The 18560-nt window shown below is 41.7% G+C and overlaps 1 protein-coding gene across 2 annotated transcripts in view; it reads left to right on the top strand.

Annotated features, from left to right (window-relative positions):
* Gabrg3 (gamma-aminobutyric acid (GABA) A receptor, subunit gamma 3) overlaps positions 1–18560 on the top strand; it is a 670753-nt gene that overhangs the window by 268787 nt on the left and 383406 nt on the right. The window lies entirely within an intron of this gene.

Genomic DNA, 18560 nt, shown 5'->3' with positions numbered 1-18560 from the left:
TGCAAGCGCCTGGGCAATAACCACCTTGTCTCTCCTAGTTTGGGCCTTAAGCTTACAGACCAACCAAAGAAGCAACACTAATCCACAGCAAAGTGTATCTCCACATAATCCCACCCCCATCCATTCTTTAAAGAAGGAAAATGCTGAGGAGATCCAATTAGGTAATCCTTTGATCAGGGACAGGTCCAAGCGCTTGGAGTTGACCTGAATGATGGCAAGTCTCAATTCCCGAAGGGTCTGTTCAAATTCAGCCGTCCAATTCTGTAACATATACTGAGAAAGACCTTTTAACAAATTAGCTGCCCTAGTAAATTTCTCATACTGAATGGAAGTAACGCACAATCCCGGAAACTTTTATTCACATCCCAGCCACTTCTAAAAGATTTACTGCATTGACCACATAACAGGAATCTGACACAATATTAAGGGGTTCTAAAAAGGTTTTTAAAACTTCTAAAACCACTAAACATTCTACCACTTGAGGTGAATTTTCATTATATTGTTTGGATACCACTTTACCATTAGCCACATAGGCACCTATACCAGTTTTTGATCCATCAGTATATACCACAATCCCATTTTTAAGTGGGTTTCTTACTGTTATTTGTGGAAACACAACAGATTGATTTTGGACAAACTGTAAAAGTGGATGTTTTGGATAATGGTTATCTATTTGTCCTGAAAAGGAGGTAACTAAAACTGCCCAATCATTAGATATTAGGTGATATGGGCTCTGTCCTTCCTTGCTCTTGACGTCCTAACCCTTTTCCTTACAACCAAATAGGCAGAATCATTTCTGGAGGAGCCCATTTTCTTTATCTCAGGTCCTGCAAATTTCTCCCTGGTATTATCAGGGAGGAGCAGCAGCTGAGCCATCCTATCTCCTTTGCTAATAGAAAAAACGCCCTTAGGGCTTGAGCACAGGACCTGTATTTCAGGGGAATGTTGACAATCCATAACTCCAGGGTGGACTACTAAGCCCTGCAAGGTGAGTGAACCCCGGCCGAGAATAAGGCCCATGGTTCCCGGGGGCAAGGATGGTATAGGCTCCACTGGCACCGGCTGAATACTCATTTGAGGCATTAATAGGAAGTCGGAGGCGGCACGCAGGTCCACCCTTGTGGGTCTTCCTGGGTCGCCTCTCTGACTGCTTCCTGGGTCCTGACAAACCGGTTCCCATATCTTTGAGGGCCCTGGGACCGAGGGCCCGATGACCCGTTTTTTGGCACATAAGCTGATTGACTATCAGGTGGGGGAAGAATTCTGCCCTTTATATCCCTCACAGAGCGACACTGGTCAGCTCTATGATAACCCTTGCCACACTTAGAGCAAAGAGTGAGAGTCCCCCCCTGTTTATCTGGAGCTCTGCAATCTTTCTTAAAATGCCCAGGCTTTCCGCAATTAAAACATGTCCTCCGATCATTTCTGCCCATGGAGCATTTTTGGGATTGAAGGATGGCAGCCGCTAAGCCTGCATTGGTGAGAGGTCCCCCAAGCTCCCGACAAACCCTGAGCCAGTCTTGTAAACCTTTGTTCTTTCTTGGGGCTATGGCTGCTCGGCACTCCTGCGTGGCTTGCTCATAAATGAGCTGTTCTACCAGAGGGGCGGCTTGCTCTGAATCTCCAAAAATACGCCCTGCTGCCTCTGTCATTCTGGCCACAAAATCTGAGAAGGACTCTTGTGCACCTTGAGTAATCTTGGTCAACTGCCCACTTGCCTCTCCCTTCTTAGGTAGTGCTTTCCATGCCTTAACAGCAGCAGCTGAGATCTGAGCATATGCTCCCCAATGATAATTTGTCTGGTTAGCAGCGTGTTGTCCCTGACCTGTAAGTAATTCAAAAGTCCACGTTCTCTGATCCCCTTTCATGGTGGCATTGGCCCTTGCCTGCGTCTGGCAGGAGTCCTGCCACAAGGCTTTCCACTCAAGATACATTCCCATACTGGGGGCTACAGCTTTTACTACCGTCTGCCAATCACCAGGAGTCATAGCGTGATTCGCAAGCCTTTCCACTTGTGCTATAGTGAAATTAGCACTGACTCCATAGTTACGGACCGACTCGGCAAGCTCTTTAATCTGTATATACGCTACCGGAGCGTGGACACGCCCACCCTCGGCTCCTTCAAAGACCGGAAATGCCTGTTGTATTTTCCTTTGTTCCTCCTTTGGAATGAACGAGTCTGTGCATTGCCTCTCTGTCCATTGCCTCTCTGCGCAGGGCTGATGCACTACGCAGGGCGGGGACTCCGCATAGGGCGGACCTTGAAGCCGACTGCCCTGAGGCCAATCAGCAAACTGGCCTTCGCCAGCCGCTTTTGGCTTCCTTAACTGATTAGCTAGCACTTTACCTGGCTGGTACCCTTTTTTCTCATAATGAGCTGCTTCTTCCTCCCAGTCTGTTTCCTCAGAGGAGAATTCTTCATCTGCTTCAGAGCTACTAAGAGCTGGCTCCCCGAGCCCATCCAGCGATGAGCACAGGCTCCTTTTCCTAGAGACCTCCGCTAATTGATCTTTCTTCTTTTCCCTTTTTCCTCTTTTTCTTCTAATCTCTCTCCAGGTATTCCTACCTAACCTTAACTTTTCCTCGGGTTCAAGACCCTTGGAAAGGCCTGTATACTTATTTTGTGCACCATATTTTCTCTTTGCTCCTACTCTCTCTCCCCGCTTTACTTCTGATAGCTTGTCCTGAATTTCATCTAGAATCCTCCCTATCTTAACCACTTGATAACATGTGAAAAGGAACAAAAGGGCTCCTAACACCAGAAAAAATTCAAGGCCAAACATATTCCACTTTACTTCTGATAGACTGTCTTGAATTTCGTTAGAAAGTTCAAGATCAGACTTACCTCGTAAAGCTGTACTCACTGGTACTCTCGTTCCCCAGCTGAAAAGTTCTGAATTCATACAGTTGAATCCTTCTTAACAGTCTGCTTTACGGGAACCTTTATTACCGCGACCCGCAGTTCTGGTTCTGGAATGAGGGATCTTCCTTGCGCCAGTCCCGAGTTTTTTCTTGTATTTTTTCTTCCCGGATTTTTTCTCGTCCCGGAATTTCTCGTCCCGTCCCGGGTTTCGGCACCAATTGTTATTAGACGCGTTCTCACGACCGGCCAGGAAAGACGCAACAAACCAGAATCTTCTGCGGCAAAGCTTTATTGCTTACATCTTCAGGAGCCAGAGTGCAAGAGAGCAAGCCCGCAAGAAGCAAGAGAGCAAGCCAGCAAATGGCGAAACCCCATCCCTTTTTAAGGAGAATTATCCTCCACCTAGGATGTATTACTCCCTGATTGGCTGCAGCCCATCGGCCCAGTTGTCATCACGGGAAAGGCAGAACACATGGTGGGAAAACTGCCCCTGCATGTGTGCAGACTATGTTTACCACTTAGAACACAGCTGTCAGTGCCATCTTATAATGGCAAATGTGAGGGCGGCTCCTCACAATATATGTGTGTGTGTGTGTGTGTGTGTGTGTATACATATATATATATATGAATGTAATAAAAATTATTTTTCTTTTTTTTGTGGGGAGGTAGAAGATTATGGAAAAAGCTTAATCACCAACATGCTTGCCTTATAAGCATGATACATGCCAAGTTTGATACCCAGAACCCAGGCACAAAGCCCTGCACACCCTGAATTGCTGGTGCTGGAGAGGAAGAGTGGGTAGAATGCTGGAGCTGGCTTGTCAGATAGCCTAGCCCATGTGGCCAGTTATAGTAACAAGTGGTCCTGTTTCAAAAAGCAAGGTGGGTGGCTTCCTAAAAACAGGCCATGAAGTTGACCTCTAATCTGCACAAGCATACACACACAGATAGCTCCTACATATACCCATACACATGCACCCAAATACACCCACACACAAATACACCCACACACATGCACACCCACATGTATGTGCACAAATACCAAAGTTACTCTGCTTTAACCACTTTTTCTGAACAATTCCATTTTGTAGAATCAGCTTCCAAACGCTGACACCATTGCATACACTAGCAAGATTTTGCTGAAAGGACCCAGATATGGCTGTCTCTTGTGAGACTATGCCGGGGCCTGGCAAACACAGAAGTGGATGCTCACAGTCAGCTATTGGATGGATCACAGGGCCCCCAATGGAGGAGCTAGAGAAAGTACCCAAGGAGCTGAAGGGATCTGCAATTCTATAGGTGGAACAACAATATGAACTAACCAATACCCCCCCCCCCCCCCCCCGGAGCTCATGTCTCTAGCTGCATATGAATCAGAAGATGGCCTAGTTGGCCATCAGTGGAAAGAGAGGCTCATTGGTCGTGCAAACTTTATATGCCTCAGTACAGGGGAATGCCAGGGCCAAGAAGTGGGAGTGGGTGGGTGGGGGAGTGGGTGGGGGAGCGTGCGGGGGACTTTTGGGATAGCATTGGAAATGTAAAAGAAATAAGTACCCAATAAAAAAAGGTTAAAAAAAAAGAAAATATAATACTATGAGTTGTTACGCTCTCCGGTCGAGTCAACTGGACAAGCTGAGAGGCTTAAAAGTCACTCATGAGGCAAAAGAGTTTCAAGGAAGCTCTCCTCCTGGAATCTAGCGTTCCCTACCCATACAGTAATTTTTCATTCCCACGTTCCATTCCCGTGTTAGTCTAGTGTATGGATCCACGTGCTCTCTTTTAATATTTTCCTATCATAAGTGCCTCTTAAGATTGAATTCTGACTTAACTAAAGCCTTCCGCCAGTGTTCCAACAGTCTTAAAACGTCCATGAACTAGACAGTGACATTCAGAATAGCCTCTGGTATTATACTATCAATAAAAGCCAAGTCGCTCCCATATACAGGAATTTACAATGGTTTAGGAAGTAGATCGGGCTGTGGTTTTAGAGTATTGCATTATTCATGAGATGGTTAGCTAGAACAGAACTCCCTAGTTAGAACCATGACTTGGGCGTGAAAGCCCTTGCCCTAGGAGTGAAATGATCTCACACCTGGCTTCTAAGACTATAGCTGACCTTAGATGGGGCTGACTTTGTCTCAGTTATTTTATTGCCCAGTTCCTGCCAGTCTTTGCGTTTTCATTTCCTCTGTTCTGTGTAAGAGTCATTAAGCATCCGGTTACCTCATTTGTACCTTGCGGGTATGTCACCCAACTACCTTGTTGTCTTCTGCATAAAAAGTCTGATGTTCGATTTGACAAATTACATTCAGATTCCACACGAACTCTCCTGTGTGCGTCTGTTTGTCATTCATCCTATGCTTTGTCCACCCGAGACTAGAGACCCGTTCCACGCAGACAAAGGGGCCCAGAGGGTCTGCGGCAATGAGTTCCATGCTACATGACTAACAGAAAGACGTAGTTAAGTAGAGAGCAACTCAACTCAGAAGGAAGAGCTTTGCAGAGGCTTCCAGGAAGCAGGGATTTTTTTTTCTGATGGTACTGGAAACAGCTTGATCAATAGTCTTTCTTTCTTTTTAGAATATCCTTTGAAGTTCACCCACCATAAATTTTGTGAGATGGAAACTTAGAAGAGTTTAGAGACAGAGGAAGATTATCCACCCAATTTCAAGGAGACTATTATTCTTGTGTGTGTGTGTGTGTGTGTGTGTGTGTGTGTGTGTGTCTGTGCATATTGGAGGTCAGAGATCACCCTTTGGTGTTGCCCCTTTGGAGTCCTCTTGGGTTTTTGAGACAGGACCCAGATATCACCAATGTAGCTGGGCTGACTGGCCCATTAACTCCATGGATCTCAGGTCTTCATCCACGTGTTCTGGGATTTAAGTATCTGGCACCATGAGTTCTGAGTTCTGTGGATCAACCTAAGCTTCAATTAATGGCCCCTTATTTGGTAAGCTATCTCTCTAGTACCCTAAGATGTCAGACTATAAGGAAGTGAGCAGCAATTTCTGAAAAATCATTGAGTTTCTATCCTTGGGAATGTGAGCTTCAAAGTAGAAATTTGGTGTCTTGACTCTTTCTTAAAGGAATAAACTTTCTCTTGGTTGTGGAGCTGTCAGCAGGACAGAGTCTTGTCATGTGTTGCCTCCTGACTTGAGGTGATTGCCTGCCTTATTCTCTACAGACTCCTCAGAAACCTCTTTATCTCTCAGACTCTCTCTCTCTTTAATGGTCTTTGAAGAACAGAAGCACTAGTGAAGATTTCCATTGAGGCACTCTGCTGATAGCTCATGCAAATAGAAAGGCTATATTCATTGCCATTTTCTTGTCTCAATCCATTTGCTTGATGTGGTGACAATTTTATATTTTCATCACTAGACAAAGATTATCTACATTTACTGACTTCATGGTTATAGGAAACATGGAATGATTCAATCCCCTGAACTTTGAAAAATATGTTAGTTTTTTTTTTTCACTTAATAGTCTAGGGAAATTGTAGTGTTTCCCTTGATTTCCTGCTATTTATAAGAGTTTCTCACACAGATACCAAATATCCAATCTAAGACACAATAAAGCTAACTGTACAATCAATTGTACCAGACCTCTTATGGTTTAAGTAAAAGTATGTTTTTAATATGTGAAAGCAATGTGTAGGAATTGGAGCAATTTTGGATTAATTTTCAAGAGAAAATCAAAGCAGTTAGCTGCCTCATTATAACAGTTTTACTGTGTTAGATGCAGTAAGATCCAATATTGTTACAGTAAACTGTATGCCGTAATTCAGTCTATGTGTTTAGAAATGGTGCTTAGCAACCTGGTATATGAATTGAGGGCAGATTTTATGAACTTAAAATAACCCAGCAAAATGAAAAAGAGTGTGCTGATGTATATTGAATTGAATATGTACTCCAAGTGACCTATTTCCCCCCCCCCCGGGTCTGGCCCAAAAGTTTAGTGGAGGAGGGGGTGCTCTGAGTGTTTCCTGGGCATGTGTGTGATCTACTTGCACTGGAGAAACAGTGATCTTGTGAGTAGAAGTCACTCAAGATAGGACTAAGGTGAGAAATAAAGGTTGTTATGAAGTAGACTAAGGAAAAGACTCATGATACACTAGTAAGGATTCCCTGTTTTGGAGAAAAACTGTACTAGTGCCTGTCTGGAGGAGTCACAGTTTATATGCTAAGACCGTACAAATGTTTGAAGAAACTCTCTGACTTAATGATCTTTGGGGGTTATTACTGAGCCCAAATAACACTCCTCAAATTGACCCCGTGATGATGGCAATGACGTTCATCGCTACCCACCTCAGTGTTCTTGGTTCTTAAAGGAAAGACACACATGCAGCCTTATATTTTAATATCCCTTAAACAGCTCAATGGTTGGGTCACTTCTGAACCTCCATGAGGCTAACACACTCCCCTCTGACATTCCTGAGTTATTACTTACTAAAACCTATATTCCATCTTGGCTGCCCGAGACCCAGATCTGCTGCCCTCTCTGGCTGAATTTTCTGGCACCTACGTGATGGCTATGTTATCTGTCCGGCATCTCTCAGGCTTGGCCTCTACTCCTTTCCCAGCATGGTGGCTCTCTTCCTTCCTGATCCTTCTGCAGTCCCTTGCCCAGAAATCCTAAAGTCCTGCCTGTCTCACTGCCCAGCCATTGGCTGTGGGCAACTTTATTTACCAATCAAATCCAACTGGAGGCAGGGTGCCTCAGCATCTTATATACTGATTCTCATGCAGTTTGGGGGACTAAATTTAAATCATATAGGCAGCATTAGACCAAATCCCCAACAGAAGATAGTAGGCAAGAAAACATGGGAGAGAGAGATGAGCTGCTTATTCTTCTTTGACAAATGAATTTTGTTCTTCAACTCCACTGTGAATCCAAGTAATTTTCTAACTATCATTATTAGTGAAAAATGTCCCTCTCTAAAGGTAAAACAAGAGAGTAGGCAAAGAAAGGTGCTGAGCAGGGCCTGGGATTTCTTTTTCTTTATGCTTACATACCTGTGTTAGTTGGCCTTTTTCTTTAAATTCATTTTTCTGGATTATTTTTAATAATTGATGCTTGCTAGTAAACAAAGTACTAACAGGATTTATACCCTGGTCATTATGTGGTGCTGAAGTAAAACATCCTGGACTAGGAAGCTTCTGCAGCAAACCTGAGTTCCTCTCTAATCTAGAGATCAAGTTTAATATCAGTGTGTCAGCCCAGTTGGAGCTTGGTGGAGCCTGACTCTTGATTTGTAGAGGTAACCTTGCTGTCTGCACATGACCAACAGAGGGTCTCTTGCCTCTCCTTTCTGCTTTGAAAGACACTAATCCCAGCATGAGAACTATACACTAGCACCCAGTTATCTCTCCATATCACTACCACTATGTACCACCAACTTGGGAGCACAGAGATTTTGTTTATTTACATATATAAGTGCTTAGAGATTGGAATCAGGAACTCACAAGTGCAAAGTACATGATGTAGCAGTAGGCTGTGCCAGAGCATGGACATTCAGTCTATAATGGCATAGGGAACTCAAGGAACCAGAGTTAGTAATGTTTTTCTGAAACATGTATCAGAATCTATATAACCTATAAGCTAAGGGACCCTGAACCACAATATTGAAAGATAAAGGAAGTTTAAGTCTGGGGAGAGGATACATAATAGAAAATAACAATAATAAAAGGTTGAGTTTACATAAAGATTGCATTTGTTTCTCCTCCAACTCCCTTTCTAAGACAATCATATACAACCAAAACCCGTTCTATGGTTGAATACAAAAGACTCAAAGAATTTAAGAGTAAGTTCTGAGATTCCTAACTGTGGAAGAAGAGGACAATGGGTACAATAGTAGATTGAAAGTTGGACTGACTTAAAAATCAATGATACAATAGAATCAGATGCATAAAAGTTGGGGGTCTTAGATAGATGCACTTAGCACTTAAAAAGAGCAGAATGCATAGAAACAAACACTTATCTAGGACTAATTGGCTATTATGGGTCTTTTGTTGTTCCATATCAATCTGAGGATTTTCTTTCTATTTTCGTGAAGAATGAGATGAGGATGTTGATTGTGATTTCATTGAATCAGTAAGTTGTTTTGGTGTGAAGGTCTTTTTTTTCACAATGTTAATTAACATTGCTACACACTTAAGAGGTCTTCAAATTCTAGTATGCTTCTTAATCTTTCTTCACACATATAAAGTTTTCATTGTAGAGATCTTTTTTACCTCTTTTGTTATGTATATTCTACATATTCTATTTTACTTGAGAAACTGGGGGGGGGGGGGGATTGAGTTTAAATTTTGTCCCAGGAATGTCTTATATAACTTGGGAAATGAGCATACAGTGTGAAATACATATTGTGTGTCAACTGTTATATTTTATAACTACTTACATATGCAAAGTTATTTCAGTTTTAATTATGACTTTTTTTCTTTCTGACATTCTATAAATCAAATCTGTGTGGTTCAGAGAAGCACACAAGTAAAAAAGATCTCTGGAGAGGTATAACAAATGTGTTGGTTTGAACAAAAATGGCCCCCATAGGCTCATATGCTCCAATGTTTGATTCCCAGTTAGTGGAGCTGTTTGCAAAGAATAAGGAAGTGTGGCCTTGCTGGAGCAGGTGTGGCTTTAATGGAAGTGGTGTGTCACTTGGGGTGGGCTTTGAGTTTTAAAAGCCCACACCATTCCCATTTAATTCTTTCTCTGTCTCCTACTTGTGGATCTAGGTGTGAGCTTTCAGTTACTGCTCCAGCCCTATTTCTGCCTGCTTTCTGCCATGCTTCCCACCATAATGGTCATGGACTTACATTCTGGAAATGAGTCCCCAGTTGATTCTTTTTTTCTTTCAGATGACTTGGTCATGATGTCTCCATAGCAGTAGAATAGTACCTATGACTGCCTTCATGTCTCCCCTTTCTCTGCCCCATCTCTGCCCCATCCCCATTGACTGGAGGGTATGAAAATGGAAGGAGTTTAAAGTTCCTCTGAAGTCAGATGCTTCTGTTCTATCAAGTCCTGGAAATGTTTGATTGGTAGGAGAGTGAACTGACAGGTTTATTGTTTTACAAAATGAAACAAAACAAAGCGTCCTCTAGCCATGAGCACAATTGCTTTATTCTTCACATATTCCAGCCACTTGCATGCTCAGTGATCTTTGTTTGTGTTCTTAGCATCTCTAAACTTGTCTCATGTGAGTGTGTGTTGTGTGTTGTGTGTGTGTGTGTGTGTGTGTGTGTGTGTGTGTGTGTGTGTGTGTATGTGTATGTGTGTGTTTATTGCACAGCACTGGAGAATTGTAGGTCATTCCCATAGTGTGCATCTTTATCAGGCATGTGCCATGTGGGAAGATTTTCTAGTCTTTCTACCAACAGGCTTCTTTCAAGCCCTATCTCAGTTCCCTATTCTCTATCCTATTCCCAACCACAATATGGTGGCCTGAAAGATGTCTACATTCTCCTGAGAAAGTCAGTTCTTTTAACTCTAGGAGGAAAAGACTGGGGGGTCTCTGTGTTATATGTGTTGAAAAAAATAAACTTTTTAAAGTATAAATTCAAGTTTCAGTTTGGGGAGATTTTGTAAGAAATAAATAAAAAATAACCTTATTATCTGCAGACTTTGCCAAATTGGGCACTAGAAACAGGTGAGGTCATCTTCACCTTCTTGTCTAAAAGGTGGTCTGCTCAACTCTGAGAGTCATCAATTTAGAACCAGACTTCCCAAACAGAAGTGCCACAGCCCAGTGAATCTTCAGAAACAACTAGGTATATTGCTTCAATAGATCTTAGTGATGGTGTTCTTACAGAGACCAGGACTATCATTGTGCAACACCTTGATGGTTACATTCTCACAGATGATAAGACTGGTCGTTTGGGCACTCCCTTGATTTTATGGTTCTTGCATGGCCGTTGCTGGGATGTCCATTGGTAATTTTTGTTTCCACAGAAGACAAGCAGCTATTTCTGAGGTATCCCTCTGTGATTATTGTTTTTCCAAGTAAAGAAGGCTATTGCTGGTAAACTTTTCCATGCTTAGGGTCCCAACAGATGACTAGAAATGCTGATTACAGTACTCACAGATAAATAGCAACATCCTTGTGTGATTTTTCATCTCACCAATGACTAAAGGATTCTTGGCCTATCTTTCTATGATTCCCACTTTCACAGATGACTGAGGACCACTGCTTAGGCACTCCATTATGACTTTGAAATTTGTTCCACATGACTCAATATATTTGTAAGATTATGTATTCATACTTCAGTTTAGGTTTGTTTCTTAAAAAATAGGAAGGTAGATGTGTATGGAAATTGTATCTTCCTGATTCAGACTGGGGCTCAGGTTGGCCACATATACACATGGAATGCGAGACTACTTCACAAGTATTAATGGTAAGATTAATTGGCAGTAGGAAAGGTGGGTGAGCAAGGCAAAGTCCATTTTAACTATTTCTTTACAGATTGGGTTTCTGGAAAAGAACATGTTTCTATAGCATCTGGAGCTATAGGAAGGGACCTTGATTGCATTCTGGGAGATAGGAAGAAGCCATGGAAGGATTGGAGAAGCTAATGACTTATGAATGAAGTCTTCCTTCTTAGCAAATCTATTTAGATTACGCCACAGCAGCCCCAATACTACTTCACTGATGTGTATTTCCCTCACAGGTGTTAATTGCTTGTTCTGAAGGGCATATTTTAGAGGCCCTATGTGTTTAGTCTTTAAGAATTACTAGCATTATATATGACACAGAAGCACAGTTTGGGCTGTGCCATCAGGTCTTCTATAGCTCTGTTTTGAATTCCAATACAGCTTATAAAATGGCCCATCCCCTTAAGGTTCTGAGGCAGGTTTCATAAAACAGATACTCATGGAGACACACCATGGCAGTTCCTCAGACTGTGTGGTAGTAGAAAGAAGGGTTCTGAAGTTTGGGGTACATCAGATGCCTGGAAATTCTTCAGCTGTTTAAGTTAAGTTGAGTTAAGTTGGGTCTTTAACAGCCCATCTCCAGTATGCCTACTAGTGCAAAGTAAAGCAGAGAGGATATTTATCCACTTTGTCCATGCTGGGGAAAGGCACAGATGAAGAAGTTTAATGAGTCTAAGTCATTAGGACACTGCTATAACTTTAGGTATAAATTGAGACAAGAAGGATGGAGGGCAGGAATATGTGCAGTTAAGCTGTTTTGGTCAGCTATGAACTGGTGGATTATGGATTTCTGGTTCTACATAGTAGTTGAAGATAAACTACTACTGTTAATTGTGGCTTGGATAGAAACACAGCTCCACATTGCCACTCATGGCAGCAGCCTGAGGAGTTTGGTTATAAGGTCTATGCACTGAATGTTTTCAGATTCTTGCATCTTACTCAAAGAATTGAACTGTATATAGAATGCAAAATGGCAAGGGAAATTTATACAGCAACAAAGCAATAGCAGAGATCAGATACATTTCAAGAGAGCAGGAAACTCCTTGTGTTAGAATTTCAGAAGATGTCTGGGAAAAGAGCAAGGTCCTACCTGAGGTCATAGGCATTCAGATCTGATATTTCCAATAGGATTGATGAATATAGACAGGATAACACGGAAATTCACTGTGAATACAGAGGGAACAACTGTGAGCAGAGTCAGTGGTATCAGTTGATAAAAATTACCAATAGGAGATAAGGAGAATGCCCAGTCACCTCACCTAACAAGCCACATGAAAGCAGGCCTAGAACTTGCTCATCACAGATGGGGATGTCCTGGGAAGCTGACTCAGCGGGGTTCCTGCTGGACGGTGGCCTATTGAGGTCAGGCTGAATACAGAGAGCCAAGGTTGAATAGAGACTATACAAAGAAGAGAGGATATACAAAGGAGCCCAGCTAGAGCTTGAACACAACCTGTCACCTGTTTAGCAGGGCATAGCCATCCTTTTTTTGTCCTAGCCCCATATTTCTCAGGCCCTATAACAAAAGGTATTATCTACAAAAGAAAAGAAAATTTAAGTCTTAGAAGATGGGGGAGTCTTCACAGTGAAATGAAAACACAGAGAAATGGGCTAGACCTAAATTTTTTATATGCTATTTGAGGAAGTGAATGGTGCTAAATTATGTTTAACATAAAAGGTTGTGTCCTGTGGTAATAAAGTGGGGAAACTTAGCAGAATTTACCTGTTTAGAATCTCCTTAGTATCTTTGCTGCCTCTCTGGTGGCAGCATCTTTGTGTGGTGTGTGTGTGTGTGTGTGTGTGTGTGTGTGTGTGTGTGTGTGTGTGTGTTGTTGTTGTTGTTGTTGTTGCTGTTGTTGTTGTTATTTTTCCAAACACCTGACACTGAGTGTTTTCTAAATAGAAGCAGTTTATTTGGTTCACTAATTTTAATGCTCAAGAGCATGCATTGGCATTGAATTCTGATGACAGCATCAAGTGTAATTATTTCAACTGTGGGAGCAAGGGCTGTCTCTCAGGAAATAGGTCACATGGTAAGAGAAGAAGCTAACTTTTCTTATGGCAGGCCACTCTCATTAACCAACCATATTGTAAGAGATTGCCTTAATTTCATTTTTCATTCATTGACCTAGTCCCAAGAGTTAGACTTTAATAGCTTCCAGGCTGGTGGTCCTAATGGCTTCATCACCTCCCAGAGTGGTTCTCACCTCTCAAATATTCCTTCCCTTCTTCAGTGCATGAAATTTTGGGGTGCCTTCAAGGATAAGGTTGTTTCTCCCTCCTGGATATGGATTAACACTTCTTACAAGATAGTCTTAGAGCTGACTGAGAGGGAGGGTGGAGGGACAAGTACTTTCTAGGCACATGGTACAATGGCCTTTATGTAAGGTTCTAGTTCTGGAAGAATATGTTGCTTTTTGTAATAGTTGCTTTCATCAAGCAAAACCAAGAACTTACTCCTTGATAACTTCTTGCCTTCATTTTTTTGTTAGGGTTTGACACAAAATATTTTGTGACACAGGGTTTCAGTAGTAGCTTTGGTAATCCTGGAGCTTTCTATGTAGACCATACTGGCACTGAACATACAGAGATCTGCCTGCTTCTACATCCTGAGCGCTGGGATTAAAATCATATGCCACCGCACCCCGCTAAAAAGACTTATTACATTTTAATTATACTAATTGAGAACTTCATACATAAACCCTGAGTGTATATTACTCCACCTTTTTCTCCTGACTCAAATTCCCTACCATTTTGACCTCCAAAATTCATGACACACACCACACACACACAGATGCATGCATGTGCTCACGTGCACACACCTGAATCATAGCATTGCTCCCATGTACATGTGTCTGGTAATAATCACTTAGGACTAGTCATTTGCAATTGGACAGTCTAAGCAGGAGCTTGTCCATGAAGGGATCTAATTTCCCCTCTCTCAGCAGCCATTGGCCACATTAGATTTTCATCTAATGGTAAGACTACATGAAATGCTTCCTGTTCTCATTGGCAGTCAGCTGAGTGATATCATTATTGTGGTCTTGTTCAGGCAACTCAGATTTCATAGGTACATTTCCCTGTCACACCTAAGGAGCACTATCAGGCAAACAAATGGCCTGAGACTCTGGCTCTTACAATCTTTCTGTTTCCTCTTCTGTGATTTTCCCCTGAGCCTGAGTTGTGTTGCAAGTGTACCAGTTGGGATTGGGTATTCCATATCCCTTAATTATCTATATCTTGACTAGTTGTGGATCTCTGTAATAGTCTCCATCTATTGCAAAAATGGTGAAACTATACTTTCCTGTGGGTATAAATATAAGAATTTAGAATATAATTAGAAATTATATTCCTTTTGGAAAGTGATGGCAATAGGTTCTTGTCTCACATCTATAATGTCTCCAAGTCAATACTCTTTTTTATTTTTATTTATTTATTTATTTATTTTTTGCAGTACCAGGCATGAATTCCCTCCTATTTATTGGATCTTAATTACAATTGGTTAACCACAAGATAAAAGAGCTACTATTGTACCCCTGTAGATATCTTGCCAGTTCAGCCATTGTTCTGGATTACAGGCTTTACAGCTGGGTAGGATACTGATTGCTCCCTTCTCTTGGCAGCTTTTATAATACATCCCCAAAACTATTATTAAGTTCTTAAGGAAGAGGTTTCTGGGATAGTTCCAGCTTGATTCCTCCAAGTTCTGTCCAAAATGTGTTGTGTCTTTAGCAATAGTGGCAATAGGGACTTACCTTCAAAATTTGGGAGGCAAACTAGAGCAATGACAGTAACCTATACTGTTTTTGGAGTTCCATGTATTCCTTCAACGAAAAACTTGATGGGAAATTTATGGCATAACTGCATTTTACATACCACTTGCACATGCATACACACACACACACACAAACATACACACACACACATACTATTTTAAGTAAGCTTATAAAATCATTGCCCTACAGCTTCTTTAGACACACTTAGCGTTGTTTATCTCTCCTTCATTTTCCTACTTCTCTTCTGTCCAGGTAATGTCCCCACTCCCATTTTCCCCATTACACATTTCATAGGACCTCTCTCCTACTAGCTGCCTGTGTGATTTGAATATGTTTTCTCCAGAGAGTGGTACAATTAGGAGGTGAGGCCTTGTTGGAGTAGGTGTAGCCTTGTGGGAAGAAGTGTGTCACAGTGGGCATGGGCTTTAAGACTCTCATCCTATTTACCTGAAAACCAGTCTTCTTCTGGTTGCCTTCAAATCAAGAGGTTGAACTCTCAGCATCTTCTGCACCATGCCTGCCTGGGTGCTGCCATGCCGCTTTGATGTTAATGAAATGAATCTCTGAACCCGTAAGCCAGCCCCAATTAAATGTTGTTCTTATAAGAGTTGCCTTGGTCTTTCCTAAACACATGAAACTCAAGAAGAATGAAGACCAAAGTGTGGACACTTTGCACCTTCTTAGAATTGGGAACAAAACACCCATGGAAGGAGTTACAGAGACACCGTTTGGAGCTGAGATGAAAGGATGGACCATCTAGAGACTGCCATATCCGGGGATCCATCCCATAATCAGCCTCCAAACACTGACACCATTGCATACACTAGCAAGATTTTGCTGAAAGGACACTGATATAGCTGTCTCTTGTGAGACTATGCCGGGGCCTAGCAAACACAGAAGTGGATGCTCACAGTCAGCTATTGGATGGAACACAGGGCCCCCAATGGAGGAGCTAGAGAAAGTACCCAAGGAGCTAAAGGGATCTGCAACCCTATAGGTGGAACAACAATATGAACTAACCAGTACCCCCCAGAGCTCATGTCTCTAGCTGCATATGTATCAGAAGATGGCCTAGTCGGCCATCAGTGGAAAGAGAGGCCTATTGGTCATGCAAACTTTATATGCCTCAGTACAGGGGAATGCCAGGGCCAAGAAGTGGGAGTAGGTGGGTGGGGGAGTGGGTGGAGGAGCGTGTGGAGGACTTTTGGGATAGCATTGGAAATGTAAATGAAATAAATACCTAATTAAAAAAAAACAAAATAAAAATAAACAAATAAATAATCAATATCTATCATAAATAGATAGATGTAAAATGCCTCAAAAATGGTAAACTAAATCTAATAGTATATAAGAAGGGTAAGGATGCTGTATAATTGTGAATTAAGTGAAGTTTAACAGTAACCATGTTGGGTTGCAAATAAAAGGTTATTTAAAACTCAAAAAAAAAAAAAAAAAGGGTTGCCTTGGTCATGGTATCTGTTCACAGTAGTAAAACCCTAACTAAGGCACTGCCTATATAGACTACTTCTCTCTTCATACCTCACCACCAATGGTCCTTTTCTACTTGCCTACCTTCTTGAGATACTTCAAGTTACATACCTTAAGAACTAACATGTGCCATTTGCCTTTCTGGTCTGGGTCTTCTGTACAGTAAACAATCTATCAAGTGAAAAGGAAGCCCAAAGACTGGAAGAGAATGAATTAGTATCCAGAATAAACAAAGAACTCAAAAAAAAAAATAGCCAAAGGGGGGTAATGACCCAGTTAAAAAATGGGCTATAGGGGGCTGGTGAGATGGCTCAGTGGGTAAGAGCACCCGACTGCTCTTCTGAAGGTCCAGAGTTCAAATCCCAGCAACCACATGGTGGCTCACAACCATCCCTAACAAGATCTGACTCCCTCTTCTGGTGTGTCTGAAGACAGCTACAGTGTACTTACATATAATAATAAATAAATCTTTAAAAAAAAAAATGGGCTATAGATCTGAACAGAGAGTTTTCAAAATAATAATAAAAAATGGTTAAGAAATATCTTTTAGAAGGTTTACAACATCCTTTACCACCAGAGAAGTGCAAATTTTAAAATAAATCTGAGATTTTTATCGTATTCTGTTCAGAAGGATCAGGAGAACCCAGACAACAAATACTGTTGAGAATGTCAGGCAAGGGCCATGCTCATTTGCTGCTGCTGGGATGACAAACTGGTGCAGCCACTTTGGAAATCAGTGGTGTGGATTCTCAAAAGCTCAAAGATCCACCATATGATCCAGCTGTAGCATCCCTTGGCATATATCCAAAGTACTCCACTTCCTCCTCCACACATACCTGCTCAGCCATGTTCATCACCACTCTATTCACAAATGGTAGGAAAAAGAAGCCACCTAAATGTCATTCAACTGATGAATGGCTAAAGATCTCATTTTTATTGTGACAACTTTCACAGCCTAATGAAGTCACGGAGAGGGAGAATATTGCACATTTCTTTTAAGCTATTTCAATTGAACACACAAAATAAACTGTTTCCCATCATAAAACCTTGAGAAGCTTGATAAATCCCATTTCCCAGATGAGGCTAGATTATAAATTTGCAGTGGTTTCAATGATCCTTCTGGCCTGAAATATGCCCAGTAGTCACAGCTTTCAGATACCTTCACATTGTAGCTCATTTGACTTCAAGAGTGTTAGTCTGGTACCATTATAGTGATCTACAGGGGAGACAGTAATTTCGTTTTCCACATTTCCTGGGTTCTTATCAGTGACAAGAGACAGATGAACCAAAGGAAAAGAAGTGGAAGTCCATTGACACACATCTCATGCTGTCAAAGCAGAGAAGTGAATCTCAAAGAAATCTTCCACTTCAGGTTAAATGCCATGCAGGTACTGCCCATGGATTGCAGACAAACAAGAGTAAATTTTGTTCTGCAGACATAATTTGGGGCCTTTTCCTTTGATAAGAATTATAGTAAATTAGAGTACTGCTCTTCCCAGTATAGAGGGAAGAACTCTTGTAAGTGGAGATTTCCTTAACAGATGGGAATCTCACTTACAGCAGTATGTATCACTTCTTGGGGGCTTCCCATACTTCGTGTGGTTTCTCAAAATATCTCTTCCACAGTCATGTTTGGGGGTGGTGTACTCCATTAGCTCCATGTTAGAGACTCAAGAATGTTCTGTGTATGTGTGCCTTGTGAGCACAACTGTGTCCCAGTGGTAGACAGGATGATGCGTTTGGCATTGACAGCATAACTCAGCCCTGCTTACTGTGATGCTGACAGTCTGCGTTAGAGACTTCACTCAGTGCATCTGGCAAGAGCTATGAGATTAGCAGTAGGAAGCAAAGCGGGACATTTTTAAAGGTAGTATGGATTTGATATAAATGTAGATTGTATTTGGGGGAGAGAGTCAAAATGCAGACACACATTTATCAGTGCAAAAACACGGTCTCAAAGGGGATAAGAGATAGTTTATCATTACTCACAGAGGCCCATTATA

Source organism: Mus musculus, chromosome 7 (genome assembly GCF_000001635.26).
Source record: "Mus musculus strain C57BL/6J chromosome 7, GRCm38.p6 C57BL/6J".
NCBI classification, from domain to species: domain Eukaryota; kingdom Metazoa; phylum Chordata; class Mammalia; order Rodentia; family Muridae; genus Mus; species Mus musculus.
The sequence above is the reverse complement of the archived record's forward strand: the minus strand, read 5'-3'. Positions and strand labels throughout refer to the sequence as shown.